Below are 17,926 nucleotides of genomic sequence, written 5' to 3' on the forward strand. Positions count from 1 at the left end.
TTACTGCAGTTAGACTACACATGTGAAATGCGAAAGCCAAATTCTGCAGTGGGTGGCTACATACAAGTCCAAGAGGCATATTAAACATGTTCCCGCTTTGTGCAGTGGAGACTGTAACTCAGATGCTTTGCTTTTTCAGTTTTAACAGTTTAAAGCAAGCCTCTCCAAAATTAAAAATAGCAACTGGAAGCTTAATTGCTCCCCCCTCCCCCAATTTTAAGAATTAATTGGCCTTGTATCTCATGCCTTAGGGATCAGTCTTCCAGATACTTGGGTGCATACTTGAGTGTTTGGAAGATCAGGCTACAACTTTGAAAATTAGTGTAATTTCTATTACTTGCTCTTTGATATTTGACATCGTAAGTATTGCAATTATAAGAAATCATGCTCTGTGCCACGAATCTCCCTTTGCTGTTAATGCATTGTACTCTCCAGTGACAAGGGTGGATGTGTTTCCGAGTCACTGGAAAATCATTATGTGAGGCTTCCCAAAACGATAACATGAGATTGGTGAGATGGTTTTTCATCAGATTTTCATTTCAATATCTAAAGTCTTCTTGCTGGCCAGTCATTAGCTTTTCATGTTTTCCACTATCATCCAGTAACAAAATATTTGTAGGGACAGGCATAAGAAACAGATGGTTCTTTTTATTATTAAACAGTGCTGAGTCTTTCCATAAGTTCAAGTTACTGTATTTTAAATAGGAGTAATTATAAATAATTAAATATCTTTAATGCAAGATTAAAAATATCCTAGCCTCCTGTTTGCTCTACCTTAAGAAACCTTTTTAAAGGTTTCATAAAACTGGTTGACATTTGGAAATTAAATGAATGGCAAAAGCTTTGGCAAATATGCAGTGTGTTCACTTTTATCGTGTCTTTAGCAGCTAAGATGCTCTATTGCAAGTTCAGCCCATTGTTCGTGCCTTGTAGCAGCCTGGGGAATCAGAAGTTCTTCCCCCAGGAAGCAGAAAAGTCAAATAACATCTACTTACTGAATCTCAATCGGAACAAGCTAACTTTTATTTGAACTCCTCAAAAAATCATTGCTAGGGATTAGGGAAATCATTATTACCTCCCAGTTGGGTTTTGGTGTGATATCTCACAGCACAAGATTCTCAGAGCTTAAGTTCTGTTTTGACCCCCCATGTGTAATGTAATATTAAATTTCTCTGTCGAGTGTGTTTGTTTATGATATTTCTTCCTTGCATGTAATAGAAGCTATTTTTCTAGTAATATTTAAATAAATAATGTAAGCACCTAGAAAGAATATTTTAAAAAATTGTTAGAGAAAAATAATTTTCACCATTTAATCAAAATATCAGTGACATATTAAAATACTGACAGTTTTTAAAGAGTCTACCTGGTGGAATCAAGTCCTCTTTATGACCATTATTAATCCCTAATAATAGCTGGCATAAGTATTGTGACAACGACAAATGCTTGGACAGGTTCTCAGTTGCCTGTAATCTCTACTAATCACAGCATCATAGTCATTAATTTGCTGTCAGCTGTGATTCAGTTGCCCAGGGCAAATTCACTGAGTGACTGAAATAAAGTTTTTCATGTGAAATTTAAATAGGGAAGGAACTGCTAGCTTCCTTCGAGAAGAATGCTTTCTACTAAATATGAAAGTTTTGATGGAGAAACAAGAACACCTCGGAGCCTTTAACCAGCAGAGCTCTAAACATGAAAGACATTCCAAAAATTTAAGCCTGTATGGTAGTATTATGATTGAAGTTGGTTGTATTATCTGTTATCTCAGGTCCTTATAAGACGTTATTAAGCTCCCTTGCCATAACTAGGTAGATGAAAAAATTGAGAGCATTGTCCCCAGAGATGTATCTCTCCATCCAGAAAAAAGTTTCATAACGGACAGAGTCAAAAGGGATTTACTAGTTGCTGTTGCCGATCCAGGGCAGAAGCAGCAGGACAGTGAGTGGAACAGAAGCTATGGTCTCTACAACAGTATTGGCTTAGGTGTACCCTGCTGTGGCCACTCAGTCCCACCCTTGCCCTGATGTTTTCTGGCTCCTCGGTTATGCCAGTGTTACATTTTGTGAAACAGATGTGAGAAGTAATCCAATATTTTTTAAAAATAGATTTCTAGAAGGGTTGTTTTTAGCTGTCCCAGCTGCCTGATCTAGTTTCCAGCATAGGTCCACAAATTACTGTGCTGTGGCAGCAGCATCACAGAAGGAAAAAATGCCCAAGCACTTGGGAAGACAACAACTTATAAAATCAGCATTGTCCACCCACCACCTACGGGTGAAAGCAGCAAGAAGAGAGGGTGCAGAAGCTCTGCTCACGCCACCCTGCAGGCTGCAAGCGCTGGTGTTCAGGGGAAAGAGGTTTCTTGTTAGTACTGTGCTTTCTGTAGAAGGAGGATTGTATCAGTGCTCCCTGATTTTATCATTGTTTTTTTCTGCGTAACAACTTTCTGGTGTGAACCTTATCTAATCACACACAGCAAAAAACCTACCTGCTGTCAGGAGTATGGTCCAATTTCCAAACTGCACATTAGCTTTCCCATTGTACTAAAAGGATACAGATAAGCAGCTCACAGGTCTCCGTGGCAAATGTAATAATTTTTAAATGGAACCAAAGCCAAGCCTGGAGATTTCAGAAAGGAATTGAAACAAAATAGTGCGCAGAAAAAGAACTAGAGCAGCACCTCGTTATTTCCTAGAAATGGTTTGTAAGTGAAGAACTCATCAGTTCTGAGACACAAATGCAAAATACTCAGGCAAATTAGGAAGTAAGGAAATAAGATGACTCACAACTAAGGTGCTGTAAACAAGAATGATTTCCAAGAAAAGGAATGTCCTGGAAAGCTTTGACCAGCTTGGAACTTACTTATAGATACATGTTGGCGTTTAAGTACCTGAGTTACCACCATAAGAAACAAACAGGAGGATCACATATGATAGCCAGCACTGGGGATATGGACTTATACTTGCCAGTGGATTTGGTAAGATTAGACACTTAGAAGACTCTTCTCCATTTGTAAGCTAGGAAAACCCAGTGGGTTGTGCTCAGATTGTCGCAGCACAATAAACTCGAGTATGAGCCAACTGTCTTGGAAGGATGAACTGCCTGAGAGGCTCATTAGGCTCCTTACAGTACCATACTTTAAACAAATGGCTGGGAAGATGATGAAGCTGAGGGATTGGTGATAGCCAACTTGAGCATCCTTATATTGCTGCTGCAAAACTCGTCCTAAAAAGAATCCAAATTGTTGGTAGATATTGAAGCAGGAGTCAGAGCCAGCATCAGTCAGTGTTGGCAGAAAGAGATCAAAAGATTTGCAATTCTGGCATAGCCAGATACCCATGAGAACTTTTAAGATAAAGCAGGAATTGACTGATTTGTAAATGCTCGGTTGGACTTGCAGTCAATATCACTGAGAGAGAGCCAAAGATTCAGGACAAACCCACCCAGTCTGGCTGTGAGTGGTTGTTGTGCTGCTGGAATTACATCATGTGGTGTTAGAGTATACATCACACTCTCTGATACCAATGAGGTGAAAAGACTGAAAGCATCACAGCCCCCAGTAAGTCTGTGTTAAACATGGCTCTAAAATTTGTCCTTCTAAGAAGAACAGAGGATACTGGTGCGAGTGCAACAAATGGATGTGCACTGCTTTAATAACATTTCTAAACCTACTATCCAGGAGAGAGAAACATCATATACTTGGTCTGGAACATTGGCAGTAATACAGAAATTAAGGGGACAAAGTCACTTAAGTAGTGGAACAGTAAAAAAAAAAGGAAAAAAACCAAAGAATGTTGTAAAGACGAAGCTGGACAAGAGAAAGCATCACTGATACATATTCAGTGTGAGACTGCCTTTCAATAAGAGGGGCAGAAGAAAATAAGATGTTACAAGCAGGCACAAGCAGGTAGTGCCATTTAGTCAACAGGTCCTTATCCAAGGGCAGAGACCTTCGTACCATCTATGTACTGAAGTAGCTTTTGAGTAAAAGCAAAACGGGAAGTGATTGGTTTCTGCCGTGAGACCAAGTATCTCTGGGGAATTGCAGCTTTGAAAACCTCTTATATCTGACAGAGGAAAAGATTCTTATTTCTGGCTTTCTGGCTGAATGCTTCTTACAAACAGCAAAAGTAGACAAACCTTGAGAAGGAATAGCAGTGAGTCGAGGTAACTATTCTTCCATATATGAGGAAAAGTAGGGTGAAGTTTGCTCTCAGAATTGAGGGGGTTTTTTTGGAGGGAGGTTGTATTGTTGGAGTTGATGTGGATGTGTGAGGGAGACCAGCATAATTGCTTAAAAGGCTTCCAGCTCCGATTGTTCTCATTTTTAGGCAAAGGCACAAGTGATTGCTTCAGTACAATGACATAGCTTGCAGGAGCCTGGAAAGCCACATCAGTGGTCCAGCATGCCAGGATTAGCATTTTCACAGTGAAAAAGGCAGAATGGCAGCCATTGTGTTAGCCTGCCTGGGTCTGACGACTCCAGTTTTAATACATGCAAATACTAGTGCTGACAGATTGGGACAGTATTAAGACCAGTACCTGGGAGAAGTTGCTAAAGATTGAGTTGACTCTATATGAAATTATGAGGTACTCTGATGCTCTTCGCTTAAGGTATTAGAAACCATTGAGGTTTGTTATTTTACTTTTTTGCTCAGGAAGTCAGTGCATGTCACTAAATGAACAATCACGAGGCATGCGCAGGTGAAATCTTTCTGTGGTCAATTTTTACGAAGCCTTTTGTGTCCAGAAAATTAAAGGATCAGAGGTCCTGCAGGAAACAGCAGGCGCAAAAAAGCAAAAAGAGCATAGTATTTCGAGAAAAAGTCATGAGAGATTTTTCCCACCTGATGCCTCTGTGAAGCTTGGAGCTTGAGCTAGAAACTACACACCTCCAATTCTGGAAAATTGGACTTCTGGAGATTAGAAGATTCACATAAAAGTTGCTTTACTCCATCATCAGTATCTACTCCTGCGCGGAGCAACCCATGGTGCTCTGCCGGTTGGTTAATACCTCAGGGCAAAAATGAATACTCTTAAGTTCATGTTCTGCTTTGTAGACCCAAAGGACAGATTTTCAGTCAGAATAAGGAAATAAATGTGTGTGTATGTGTGTTGAATGTAAGTGCTAATTTATAGTTTTGCACAGACGTTCATTTAAATGTTTTGATAAGTATTTGCACTGATAAATCTGTTAACTGTAAGTGTAGATTAGTCCTTTAAGTTTACCACTGGTGTTATCCGAACCTGTTAAGGTTTCCAGCTGACCTGAGCATTTCTGGATCAGATGCTGTTGACTGTTTTCAGAAACGGCTAAAAATGAGCCTTGAAGAGAGAAAAGCTAGAAGACTTTGGGAACTGGCCACAAGTAAGGTTTTGTGTAGACCTCTTCTCACTGACCACTTAAAACTCCCAGAGGGGAAAATTTTATCCTCTTCTCTGTGTTCTTCTTACTGTGTCTGAGCATTGCAGCAGATGCAATGCAGCAGTAACGCATTGGTTTACTCTTCCAGTAACACTCATGCCATCATGATGAGGGAAGGTACTTCAAGCGCCATTCAGATTTCCCGTTTCTGTGACATAACGCTTTTGAAAGGATCAATTTTAGTGGGTTTTTTTCCTGAGAAAAAAAGGAGGAGTAATGTTGTTCAGATTAGCAGTCTGAGTGAGGCTGTTTGAATAAAGTTACTTGAACACGTGAGTGTTGGTGGGTTGAGGCCCTCATGGGCAGCTAAAGCATGGTCTCTGGTGACTTTCTGAAAGGCCCACCGCTGCTGTCGTAGGCCAAAGAGACCTGCCTGCCCTGTGAGTTCGTATTTAAGGCCTTTTCAACACATGGATTATTTAACCAGTAAACCAAACAGATCTGTCTATCTTGTAAATACATATTTAGGGCCTTTTTAACATGAGGGTTGCTGTGCTGATAGCCCGTAACAGCTCCCTTCAGAGCTGTGATAGCCTGCAAACACCCCCGTGTGAGCATTACAGGCACGTGCGGCAACGCAGTTGGCGCTCCTGCTCCGATTGCTAACACCTGAATAAACAGTTTTTATGGGAACGGCTTCTGCGCACACACTGCCAGCGCTTCCGATTGCTGCAGTCGGGCTCTTTTGTTACCTGATGAGTGTTTCTGTACAACGAAGCTAACCCAGGAGGTGGACGTGTAGCCATCAAAATGGAAAACATTTCTTAGATAAGAGTTTTCTAGAAATTCCTTACATGTAGCATGGAATTTCTCTGCACAGCTATGAAGTCATGTGTTTTACTTAATAGTGTAAAGGGATGAGAGAGAGAGAGAAAGGGAGAGGGAGAGAAGCCTTGTTTTGGCAGGGATCACTCAAGCCAAGTTCCAGCCATGTTCAGGTAGGATGACAGCGATGTGAAGGGGCAGAACCACTACAGTACCCCCATGACTTGCTAATCAGGTTGTGCTTGTTTCTTCTGTATTTCCTACAGAATCCTACTGCATTCTTTTTTTCCTGAACTTCTTAAAACTTGGGATGAATCCAAAAAAGAGCCTTTAGCAAATAAAAGGCAGGGTTTTTTGATTCAGCAGCTACCAGATGTAACGTAAAAGAGAAGGATTCTATTGGGGAGGTGCGTGTTGCAGTGTAGAAGAGCTGAAATGGTGGACAAGGTTGTGTCTTTCCATTGTCATCCGACCCGACTGGTGTGGTAAGAGGAATGTGAAAAACCTTGCTGGTAAGCGTGGTGTGGATTTTCAGTGGAAAAGCAGATGCTTCTCATCACATGCCTTACCTTACACACCTGCTGTTGTGGTGAAGGGACTGATCTGACAGCTCAGAGTGGGCTTAGGTAAACTGGGACTTACTGTATTACGTTTATTTTCTGACCATCAGTTCGTAACAGCCTAGCAGTTATGGCTGCATTGTGGATGCCATGGTATAGAGACATTTTACTGACACCATTATTCTGACTTTTGGTGGCAGTTCTTAGTATGGCGTCTGCTGTTGAGAAGTATCATGAAGGAAGTGAACAGGTCTGTGCGTGCCTGTGATCTGTGGTCTTAGTTGCTGAGGAGACTCTTTCTGGTTTGTGGGGTCTTAGGCTGTTTTTTTTTTCCATTCCTACCTTCGTATCATACAAATCCTGAGGGAAAAAATGAACTGTATTTTAAAGCTATTAATTGAAAAGCTTGTAAGGAAGTCTTCTGGACAAGTAAACAGATTATTAGAGTTGTTTCAGTTGGACCTGAGAAAACACTACAATGATCAGGGCTTCTAAAACCCTTCCTTTAGATTTTTTCCTTTTAACTCAAAAGGAGTTCTGGGCTGCTAACACCTGGCCTGTGATCCAGCTGACTGTCACTACAGACTAAAAATGGAAAAGGTCACAGTTAAAATGGAGAAGTGGCGCTGGAATATTTTTTTTTCTGTAGTTCTTTGAATAATACTGCATAATGATTAAAAGAAGACTCTTTTAGCATGCATTGGGTGTACTACAGCACAAGATTATGTATTTCACTGGCATTTTTATTTTTAAAATGCCTGGGGATTTAAAGCCAGCATAATTTACACATAGACAGTAATAAGTATGTAATTTCTCCCTAACTGTGGTCAGTTGTACACTGTAAATGAGCAAAGGAGCGGTAAAAGCAGCAGTTCTTTCCTTTTACTTTTTCAGCTGTCTTCTAAGAATTGAAATCACTTTTCAAGTATAATTTAATTAAACTTAATACCATTCCACTGAGGTTCTTCAGTGTTACTATGTCCTGTATTGCTACAGGAATTCCACAAGCAGGTGAACTAAGGACAGTCGTATTGAGAGACTTGCCAAGTCAGTCAGTGACAAAACTGGCAGTAAAACCCAGGAGCCTTTACTTGTAATGCATCTCTTTTTTGGCCATTAAATCACTCTTCTCCCTTGCTAGTCCTTGGATCATTTAGACGGAAAAGGATGTCAGGGTAGTTTCTGCCACGGTTGTTTGTTAATTTTGAGTGTGTTACTGTATGTCATCAAAAAATTCTGACATTCAAAGTAGATGAAGTTGCTGTCATCTCACACCCCCCCCCCCCAAGTAATGAATATCCCAGTTTAGGGATTTGAACTGTGTCCACACCTACAGAGGATCATGAGAGAGTGGGGAGAAAAAGACACAAAGCTGACATGGGTACATTTATCAAAGTTATTACCATTTATTGTGTTTTAAAACAGGAGGAAAATATATCAAGTCAGTGATACTCATTTTGTTGCATGATTTCATAAAGCAAACACAGAGTTGCTCCTCACTTCACCTGAAAGCTAATAAAAATTCTTCCTTGTTGTCAGAGCTTATGCTTTCCCACGAAAATGAAGAAAAGTGAGCTTAGTTCAGCAGCACTTCATTGTTGGGCAACATTACAACATATGGTATGTGTTTTTCACTCAGCAAAGGAAGAGGAAGATGCTGGCAATATTTTCATATTTATGGAAATCTGTGGATTATAAGTCTTCTGTTTTGGAGAAATGCTTTGTTTAGACAGTTTTTATACTATCATACCACATACCTCCGTATATGCTTTACAGTGAAAATGTTTCTAAGGTTTTATTAATGCTATTTTTCATATGCCTTCTGCTTGAAAGCTCATGTAGTCTGTCTTGGAGACATGAAATCTAGCTATACACACAAAAGATGTGAGAAAATAATTTCTTTTACACAGTCTTTTAAAAATAACCTAAGTCATGTTAACCAGCTTATTATAATGTCACTATTTTAAAGCTCAGTATCCTAGGAAATTCAAGAGCACAGGAAGCAAGGGCCAAATCCCCCTAGCAAGAGGGAACCTTTTACAAGAAAATGGACTTTAAACAAGGTTTCAATATTATGCATGCTGGGCCTTCAGAGGAGGAATCAAAAAAGCAGGAGAGGTCTTTTCTCTGGAAGTTTGCTTTTTTATTTAATGAGGCAGCTCTTCAAAGAGAATGTGATAGTCGTTCCTGGAGGGCATGGTTTGGTAAGCAGGAGTACAGGTGAAACTGTGCATCAAAAAAGCAGATGATGAGTTTGCTTTCTATTTCATCTCATGATTTCACCAATCTATAGAAGTATGAGTTTGGGGGTGGAGGACTCTTCCATGTGCAACAGAAGTTTGAACAGCTGAAACTCAGCATGGATATGGTGCCCATAGACCTCATTTTGGTGCCAGAAAAATAAAAATGTGTTTTAAAAGTCATTGCCTATTGCTTCATGTTCTTGATTTATAGGTACATGTATGTGATTAAAATTTGCATATTTTAACTATACATATTTTAATATGTATGTATCTCAAAGTAAACAAGAGCATGGATGGGGTAGAATTTTAGCTTACTGCTTTCTAAGAATTTCTAATTTTGTAAGCTCAACTTTAAATTTAGCTTTTTCATAGTATTTTACCTTTACTGTGTCTGAAAGGCATAAGCTGAATTACAGGAAGGTATATTTCAAGGTCAGGTTGGACGGGGCTCTGAACAACCTGATCTAGTTGAAGATGCCCCTGCTCATTGCAGGGGGTTGGCCTAGATGACCTTTAGAGGTCCCTTCCAACCCAAACTCTTCTATGATTCTATATTTCACATAGCTGTTTAAAATTGAAAAATTACATTTCCAAGTTGATTTTAATTAATATTCAAAAATAGCCTTCACACAGTTGTAGACCAAGGCTGTCCAAACGTGTATTTGTAACTGGTTAGGAGTTTGAATCTACAGCTACATGTTCTGCTGTCCAGATAAATGCTCACTGCAACAGATGTTGGTACATCTGTTATGCCTCCCCATTTCGATTGGCTGCCTGGGTGTTTAGGAAGTGCTGATGAGGCAGATAAATCTTCTGGCACGTTTCAGGCCCCAAGCAGGCAGGCAGCAGTACTAATGATGTTTACAGTACGGAGCCAAGTGCTGGGCAGTAACGTTTTGAAATACAGCAAAAATAAAGTATGATTTTACCTGCAATAGGTGAAATTTATTGTAAAAAGTGAAAGCTAATTACACCAGGTGATTCTCAGATGATTTGAACTGCAGCTATGACAACCCATAAACCTCTGGACTTTGTGTATCTAAGTTTTGTTGCTTAGAAAAAGACACTTTTTAGTTTAGAAAGAGCTTGAAGCTATGAGGGGCTCTTTAATAAATTTAGGGGAGTTGGGAATCAGGTTTAGAAACAGCTGCAGCATATGAGGTTTTTTGGAAGGGGAATAGCTGTCTTCTGGGGGCTTGAAGTTCCTGATCTTATCAGAATTCTTACTTTCAACAGATTTTCTTCTACCCTTTGAAGCGTGTCAGATATGAATGTTTTTTATACCATTAGAGTCAGGAAAACTCCAGACATTGGGGTCTTCTCCTGAGAAGGTCCATGGTATATCAAAGAGGACAAGAAGGATATATCTGACAGTCTCAAGTGTGGAGACTGGTTTCCAAGCACATAGAGCCTTTGCAGGTGTTGGATCCCTTCCAGACCTTAATCTCCAACACAATGAATGGCAAACAGAAATGTAGGAGAAGTCACTGTAAAGATTTTAGCACTGATGTCATGTGCTAATACTGTCACATTCCTTTCAGTAGACATCACCACAAAATTTTCCAAGTTGCTTTCAAGTATTGCTATTTGAGGCAAGTCCAGAAATTGCAGGGAGACCCTGTCATAGAGGGGCAAAGAAGTGGATGCTGATTATGCAGCTGATATAGTTATAGTTGGTTATGTTTTATAGCATACAGTCTACAACGTCTCTGGACAACTCCTCCGGTGTTTGACTACCCTCATGGTAAGAAGCATTTCCCTAAATATCTAATTGGAATTTTCCTGAGTAGCAACTCATGTCTGTTGTCTTGTGTGGCTGTCACAGTGCACCTCCACAAAGAGTCTGGTTCTGACTTCTCTGGACTCTTGCATTTGGTGCTTGAAGGAAGCAATAAGATCTCCTTATTAAGAAGATACTTCTCTTCAAAAGGCTAACCGGATGCAGTTCTCCCAGCCTCCCCTCATAGGAGATGTGCTCCAACTCCCTGATTGGTTAGTGGACTTCTAGCCAGATGTGATGTATTCCTACCTGATAACCAAGAGAAGGTCCATTCTAACATTTTATGTCAAAGCCATTTTCATTGGAAAACAAATTGGGGAGCAAATTCTGGAAAGCCCCAAAACCAAAAAAATTAAACTGGTAAAGTTTGAGGGTTTTCTCCCCGCTACCCTTTAAATGGCTCAGACCAGTGATTCCTTAGCTCTATCTCTTAGTTTTCAGTGTTGAAAGCCAAAGAGTTTCAATATGGGGGTCAGGATAGGAGCTTTAATGAAAAGTCCGAATTTTTTTCTTCAAATACATGTAATAATAAATCTTTTTCTTTTATTTTTTGTCGAATTTGTCCAAAAGTAAAGGACTCCTTTGGAATATAGAGGCTGTGAGTCAGTTTAGTGTGTTCACACACACTGCACAATGGAATAGTTACTACTCCAGTCTGCTTATCTCATTTTACCATAAGCTTCAGTTTCTGTCTTGTCTTGTGCTATTCCCACCTACTTTGTTCAATTAGAAGAAAGTGAGAATGTAGAATCTAAGATTAGTGAAAAGGAAACCCTTCGCTGCATATCATCAGCTAGTTAATTATACTTTAAAGTCTTCCCGTATTCTTGCAACTTCACACTTACATTGAGTGAAAGACCAAAAGTGAGGACCAAAGATGACTGCTGAGAAATACTATATATAAGCAGTTCATCATGGATATCTCTGATCAGAAAGCAAGAATTCATGGTTTTCACAAGTGCAGAACATACCAGAAGGGGTATTGTGTCCCAAGCAGGTGAAAACATATATGCATATATAACATAGGAAAATATATGTATCTAGTTAAGTACTTCTAATAAATTAGCATTCATACTGCACCATGGGGAAGTTACAGAAATAAAGAGAATTAATAGGGAGGTGGAAGAATTAGGAAGAAAAGTAAGACATCATGGCTTATTTGAAATAACAAAGTATGCTGAGGACATTTTACTTTCCAGAAAGTGCGATCATCCAGACAATAGGAAAAAAAAATGTTTTTTAATAGTGTTTAGGGTACTTTATGTTTAATACTTCCCATAAGGGTTGATTTTTTAATGTATCTTTTTGTCAGGGATCTGAAGGTTTGGTATTATGCGTGCTAGCTAAGGGGGAAAACTCAGGTTCAAGTGGATGTTTGTGACTTCCTGGAGGATATACTGTCAGCTGTTGAGCCTTTTGCAGCCAGGAAGCCTGTAATCTGTAAAGGATTTTTTTTTTTCCTCTTCGACTTCCTTATGAAATGCACTCATTGTAAAGTCCACCATGTGTCTTTAAGCTCAAGGCTGAAAATATCCTTTAAAAGCAAGTCAGAAAGGCCACACCAAGCCTGCAAGGCCCACAGAATTAAAAGTTGTGTTTATCTCATCCCCATATGCTTAGACCCTTCCTCCCGCTGCAACGCTAAATTTGTTCATAGCACAGTGATCAAAGGTTTCTCACAGTCGTAGTCCAGCTCCATCGTTCATCCAGCCCAACCTGTTCCCCCATCTGCTCCGTGACTGCTATCGACCCCCCCACCCCACCCATTGGGAGTCTTAGCTGACACTTGGGTGTCTTCTTCCTCCTCCTCCTCACAGCCATCAGACTGTTACTGATGATCACACATCAGACTGCTGAATATGCACTGGCAGGCTTGCCATGCCTTAAGTTACTCCACTGTTTGGTTTCCTACATAGAGTGTAGTTGCGCACCAAAAATTTGCTCTCCAGAGCTGCAGGGAGAGATTGAATTCCCATCTTCGATGGAGCTTCTCTATTATCAAAGGATTCATCAGCTACAGGGCCAAATCCTGCTCCCACAGTTGCAAGATGATATTTTATTAATAGGTGCCTATATGTCAGCATATTAATTCTGTTTTTTTCTCCTACTTTTTTTTTACTCCTTTTTTTTTTTTTTTTTTAAACACTGGTATCATTGTCTACAGCATCCTGCTGTCCCAGAGCATTCTTCGTTTGGACACAAAGCTGTGTGTGGCTCTAAGTATAGCTATAAAGCAGGGATCAGCGGAGAGTGATTTTGTTTTTAAACATTTCTCATTCCATGTTGTATTTGCTTTTGGATTATGCATTTGAGAAATGCTTGCTGATGTTTTTCCTTTCTGCTTTGATGTAAACAAATCTTGTGTCAGAGATTCTTAAATCTAAACCAGACTTTAAAAAATGAGGATTAAATGAGACTTTAGGCTTTAAGGTAGAGCCCCCACCCCTTGCACAGACCATTGTTTTTCCCCACCATGTGGAATGGAGATAACCCTCTGTTTCTTTGTGGTAAGCTACCAACCAAATCCATTCTGGCAAATCTGACACCAAATGTGATTTGTCCTTTTCGATGCTGTTTATGAGAAGTCAAGACAGTCTTCTGTCAAAATTGATAAGTGAGAAGACAGTGGGGAATGCAATTTTATTTGTAACGGCACAGCTGCCAGCAGTTCCAGCTTGTTTACATCTCGGCTGGCTCTGTCTTGCTCCATAGCTTTTCTATTTCCATCCAAATAGCCCTCAAGTACATTGTGGATGTGCCTGCCTATGTAAAATCTGCATAACAGAATATACTGGGAGTATATTATTAGAGAGGGGGAAAAAAAGAACTTAATTTCCTTAGGTTATTTTCACACTTCGAGAATGTCAGTCACTTTAAAAGCGAAATCTTGGACTCAAACAAATCTCCATACACATTTACAGAATGGGCTTTAAAACTGAACTATAATCTGCTAAAATCCTGCAATAGCAATGCTTGTTACCTTCCATGGTGAAGGTACCAGAGGAGTTAAGGGCTTTGCTTTTCTAATAGACGCGTTCCTTTTCTGGTGGAAGTGGACAGTGTCTGTAAATTAAATCTGCTACAAACATTTAAATATGAGTTTATTCGTCATGATGAGTGAACCCCCCTGCAGTGACCTGTGAAGGGGGGGCAGTTTCATTGCACTCTGTTTCATGCTGAATCCTTCTGCCAGGTAGCCTGCAATAAGCCTGCGTTATGTAGACATTAACCTATTTCCTGGAAAATTCTTTCGACAAGAGAGTGTAACTCTTGATGGCATTAGGATAGTTCTCAGGTCTAAGAAGCCTTTGTTTGCCTGCGGTGTCACTTGCCTTCAGTCTGGCAGTCCCAGAATCCCGGGCGGTTTTGATCTTTTTTTATCGGTACACTTAAGAAAGCTGCCGTGCTGGACATTCCTTCTATATAGTCTCTCCTGTGAGCTGTTTCTTTACAGTAGCCCACCCTAAACATGCAGTTATCATGGAGGTAAAGTGAGAGAGGGGAGTTATGTTTGACTGATCTAGCTTATGACAGAGGAGCTTTTCTAGCAAACTGAAAATTCTTGCTTCCTTTTGCCATTTCTCTTTTTGAGAACACACTTTCTCTTTTTTTAACCCACCCGAGTTATTAATAAATAATTCGTCTTCCACATGGTTTCTCATTAAAAGGTAGAGTCCAGAGATGGCTGTAAATGTCACTGCTCTGGTTCTGTGAATTGTGGGGTCATCTGACACTTTTGCTTTCTCATTATAAGTGTATATCCTATCACGGTGTTTTCAAGAGTTGCAATCAGGCTCTTAAATGAATTGTTTCGTGATTGCCAGGGGAGACTCTCAGCAGTGTAACTGACCTGCCTGGCACGCACTTACACACAGATATATTCACACTGTATGTACCTATATACTCATATACATAAATTTACACAACATGCTACCTCCCCTCCACACACACAGACATCTACACACACAAGTAAATAAATGTTTGACACCCACCCCAAACCTGAAAACAAAGTACCTGCCTTAAAATGAAATTACTTTGTTCAATGTACATTGGAGGCATCACAGACTCTCTTCATCTAAACAGAGATTGATAGCACATAGGAAAAAAATAATTCATCATATTTAAAATACATTGTTGTGATGACTTCTACTGATGCTAGGATTTACACATCTTTTTTCTGAGTTTCCTCAAATTGCTTCTGGTCATTGCTAAAGATATAACTGCTAAACAAAGCCTAGTTAAGAGAGTTGGAAACATGATTTGGGTAAAGTGAAATGTGATACTTGTTTGAAACACAAAGCATCTGTTTTAAGTGTCTGGTCTTACCCTTTGTACGTACCCTGATCATTTGTACGTACAGTCACAACTCCTACTGCATAGTACAAATTCAGAGGTGAAATAAATGGTGTTATAAAAGGAAGTCTAAAGAACACCATTTTTTCTGCTCATGATGCTTTTTTATTGCAAACCCAGGCTGTTGTTTCCTCTGTTTTACACCTGCACTCATTTGCAGCATGTGCTTTTATGTAACATATAATACCATTCTCATCACTTCTGAATTTGAGATGAATTTTTCTTTTTAGTAGCTCCACTGTTAGCTCTCTACCCTCCTAGGACTTCATTAGATTGAACTGTTCCTATAATAAGAGTGCAGGGAAATCTCTGGTACTGTTTGTATTATTTATTTTTATTTCATGAGCAGAATTACTTGCCAGTGATGATGAGTGTGCGACGTTATGAAGATTAAATATTATAGAAGGTAGCAGTGTAAATGACCAGTGATTTGGCAGCCTGGAAAAGGTATATCCTTTCAGTCATGTGGAGGAAGAGTCCAAGAAAGTGAATGTGATTATCGAGATGCTGCCAGGATGCTCAGCTCTTTGGAGCTCTGCCTGATAACAATCCTGGTGCTTACGTCACTCCCAGTGATGAGATAAGAGCTGCAGAATTGGATTACTCAACGCAATTATGAGATTGAGAGCAAGCTTTGCTTGGTTTCCATAGTTTACAGAAACTGCTAGCAAGAAGCTGTGAAAATTGATCTGACTTTGCAGGACAAACTTCTTATAGTAACCCTGACAGAAAGTGTGAAGACCAGCCAGAATTCAGCTATGCATATAAACTAGAGGTTGATCTCACCCAGAAAGATGCAGAAACATGATAATACTGAAGAGTGAACCTTAATTTTAGGGTGTGCGTAGTCCCTGTAGTCCATGTGCACTTCTGTTTGATGCTTCAGAAGAGTGACACTAGCTCAGATGGATGAGGATTTTTTTTCAGTATAACCAGTTTATTAACATAAGTCAGACTTTAATGTACTTTCTCAGTTAATTCTTCATTGAGCTATTCTGTAAGTACTCTGTTCTTGGCCTTTTGTGCTTCATTCATTCAATTAATCATGCTGTCAGTTATACCATTAGCAAGATGAACATTAAAACAGCTTCTCAGCTATTACTACAGGTAAAAAGGAAAAAACAAAGATAAAAGTAACTACTCTTTTCTTATTTTGCTTTATTACTTTGGGGTTTTTTTCTCTTTTATTTTTTACATTTATGGTTAATGCTACACTCCTCCACCTTGGATCGTGAGATATTGGGTCTGCTCATTGCAATCAATAAGCCGTGATTTCTTCCGAAAGTGCGGTCAAGGCTACAACACAGGGTAACTAGCATGGCACAAAGACACTGTTTTACGAGTGCTTGTGAAAGAAACTGATGAAAACAAGGATATAATTATAAAACCTGTCAACTAAACCTTGGTGTATTTTAGCATTTGCAAACTCTTAGGTCACCCCAGCTATGAGGTAAATTGTGTAAAGTTTGGAGCTCTGCCTGATAATGGTCCCTAAAGGTGTCGAACATGAGGGTGTTTCAGCTCACACCTGGGGTTGTTTCAGAGCATGTACATGGCCACTTATTTAGTGCTGGGCAGTAATTCACTGATTAGTGATAACTGCATTGTTCTGAGTGGCTATGAAGGTGACATTTTAATTTTTGTATTTTTTTTCCTTGATGTTGCAATAATAGCAACTAGTAACAATTTGTAATCTGATTTTGATCCAAGAGGTACTAATAATCATCGTATGGTATGGAAAAATTGCTTAACCCAGAGAGAACTCTATAGACCACCTCTCCCTGAATTCTTTTGCCTTAGAACACATTACTTTACTGTGGGCTTTGTAGATTGTATTTGTCAGCAACCTTAGAGACTTGAGACAAGATACAGATCTTTCATACATTTTAGGATGAAGATAAAGCATATCTGAATTGCAATGTTTGTTTCACCACACAAGGATTTCTCCAGACTGGCAGTTTTTTACCTTTCTTCTGGTGAAGTAGGAATCCTTCTCCAGTATGCTGTGGTGACTGCCTTTTCTATAAAGCTATATGTGTACTGTTGAGTTGGCTCTAATTTAAAACCTGGAAATTTCATACTCGTAGATAGCAAAACTTCCCTTCTCCTTTCTTTTTTTTTTTTTTCCCATTCAGGAGAGTTGTTTGAAGGGGAGAGGGAAGAAAGAACAGTGTGTTTGTTTTACAGGCTGGACTATACTGATACATAACCAGCATGAAAAGCTGACATTTTCCTCTAAAGATAATGCAGTTAAAAGGGACAAGGTAGATGCTAGTTAATGCTAAGAGATTAACTAGTTGACTATATCATAAACAGAATATGTTTAGAGTCCTCTATCTTACCATGTCACAAAAATACAAACCCTGCAATATGAATCACAGGTTTTAAAACATCTTTCTGTTACACTGAAGAGTAATGCTAATTAAAATTAATTTGGTATTTGACTATGTCTCAATGGTGAAATTATTTTCTCATTGTAATAAGGACTTAAATGTTAACTGAAATGATCACACACTGTCCATTTAGAAAAAATACTGTTGTGTTTTGATTCCATGCTGTCCCTTCTAATGGTGTTACCAGAGTTCATGGGACCCATTACTCTGATATACTGTACAGGTGAGGAGAACTCAATAGCTATTACGATTTTGATAGTCTCTCTTGATCCTTTTAGTGGTGTACAACAATTGCTATAAAGGCAGATGGGGAATATTGGAAGGATGTAGAGTATTTATAATATTTCTACAGTGCCTTTCAAACACTCTGTAATCATTTATTCTTTCATGTCCTGCTACTCTGATGATGTTTG

The 17,926-nt window shown here is 39.3% G+C and overlaps 1 protein-coding gene across 2 annotated transcripts in view; it reads left to right on the forward strand.

Moving 5' to 3' along the window:
- Positions 1–17,926, forward strand: part of PDZRN4 (PDZ domain containing ring finger 4) — a gene marked incomplete at both ends in the record, with an annotated part of 258,323 nt that overhangs the window by 216,880 nt on the left and 23,517 nt on the right. The window lies entirely within an intron of this gene.

The sequence above is a fragment of the Phaethon aethereus genome (assembly GCF_964289735.1).
Source record: "Phaethon aethereus genome assembly, chromosome: 1".
Lineage (NCBI taxonomy): Eukaryota > Metazoa > Chordata > Aves > Phaethontiformes > Phaethontidae > Phaethon > Phaethon aethereus.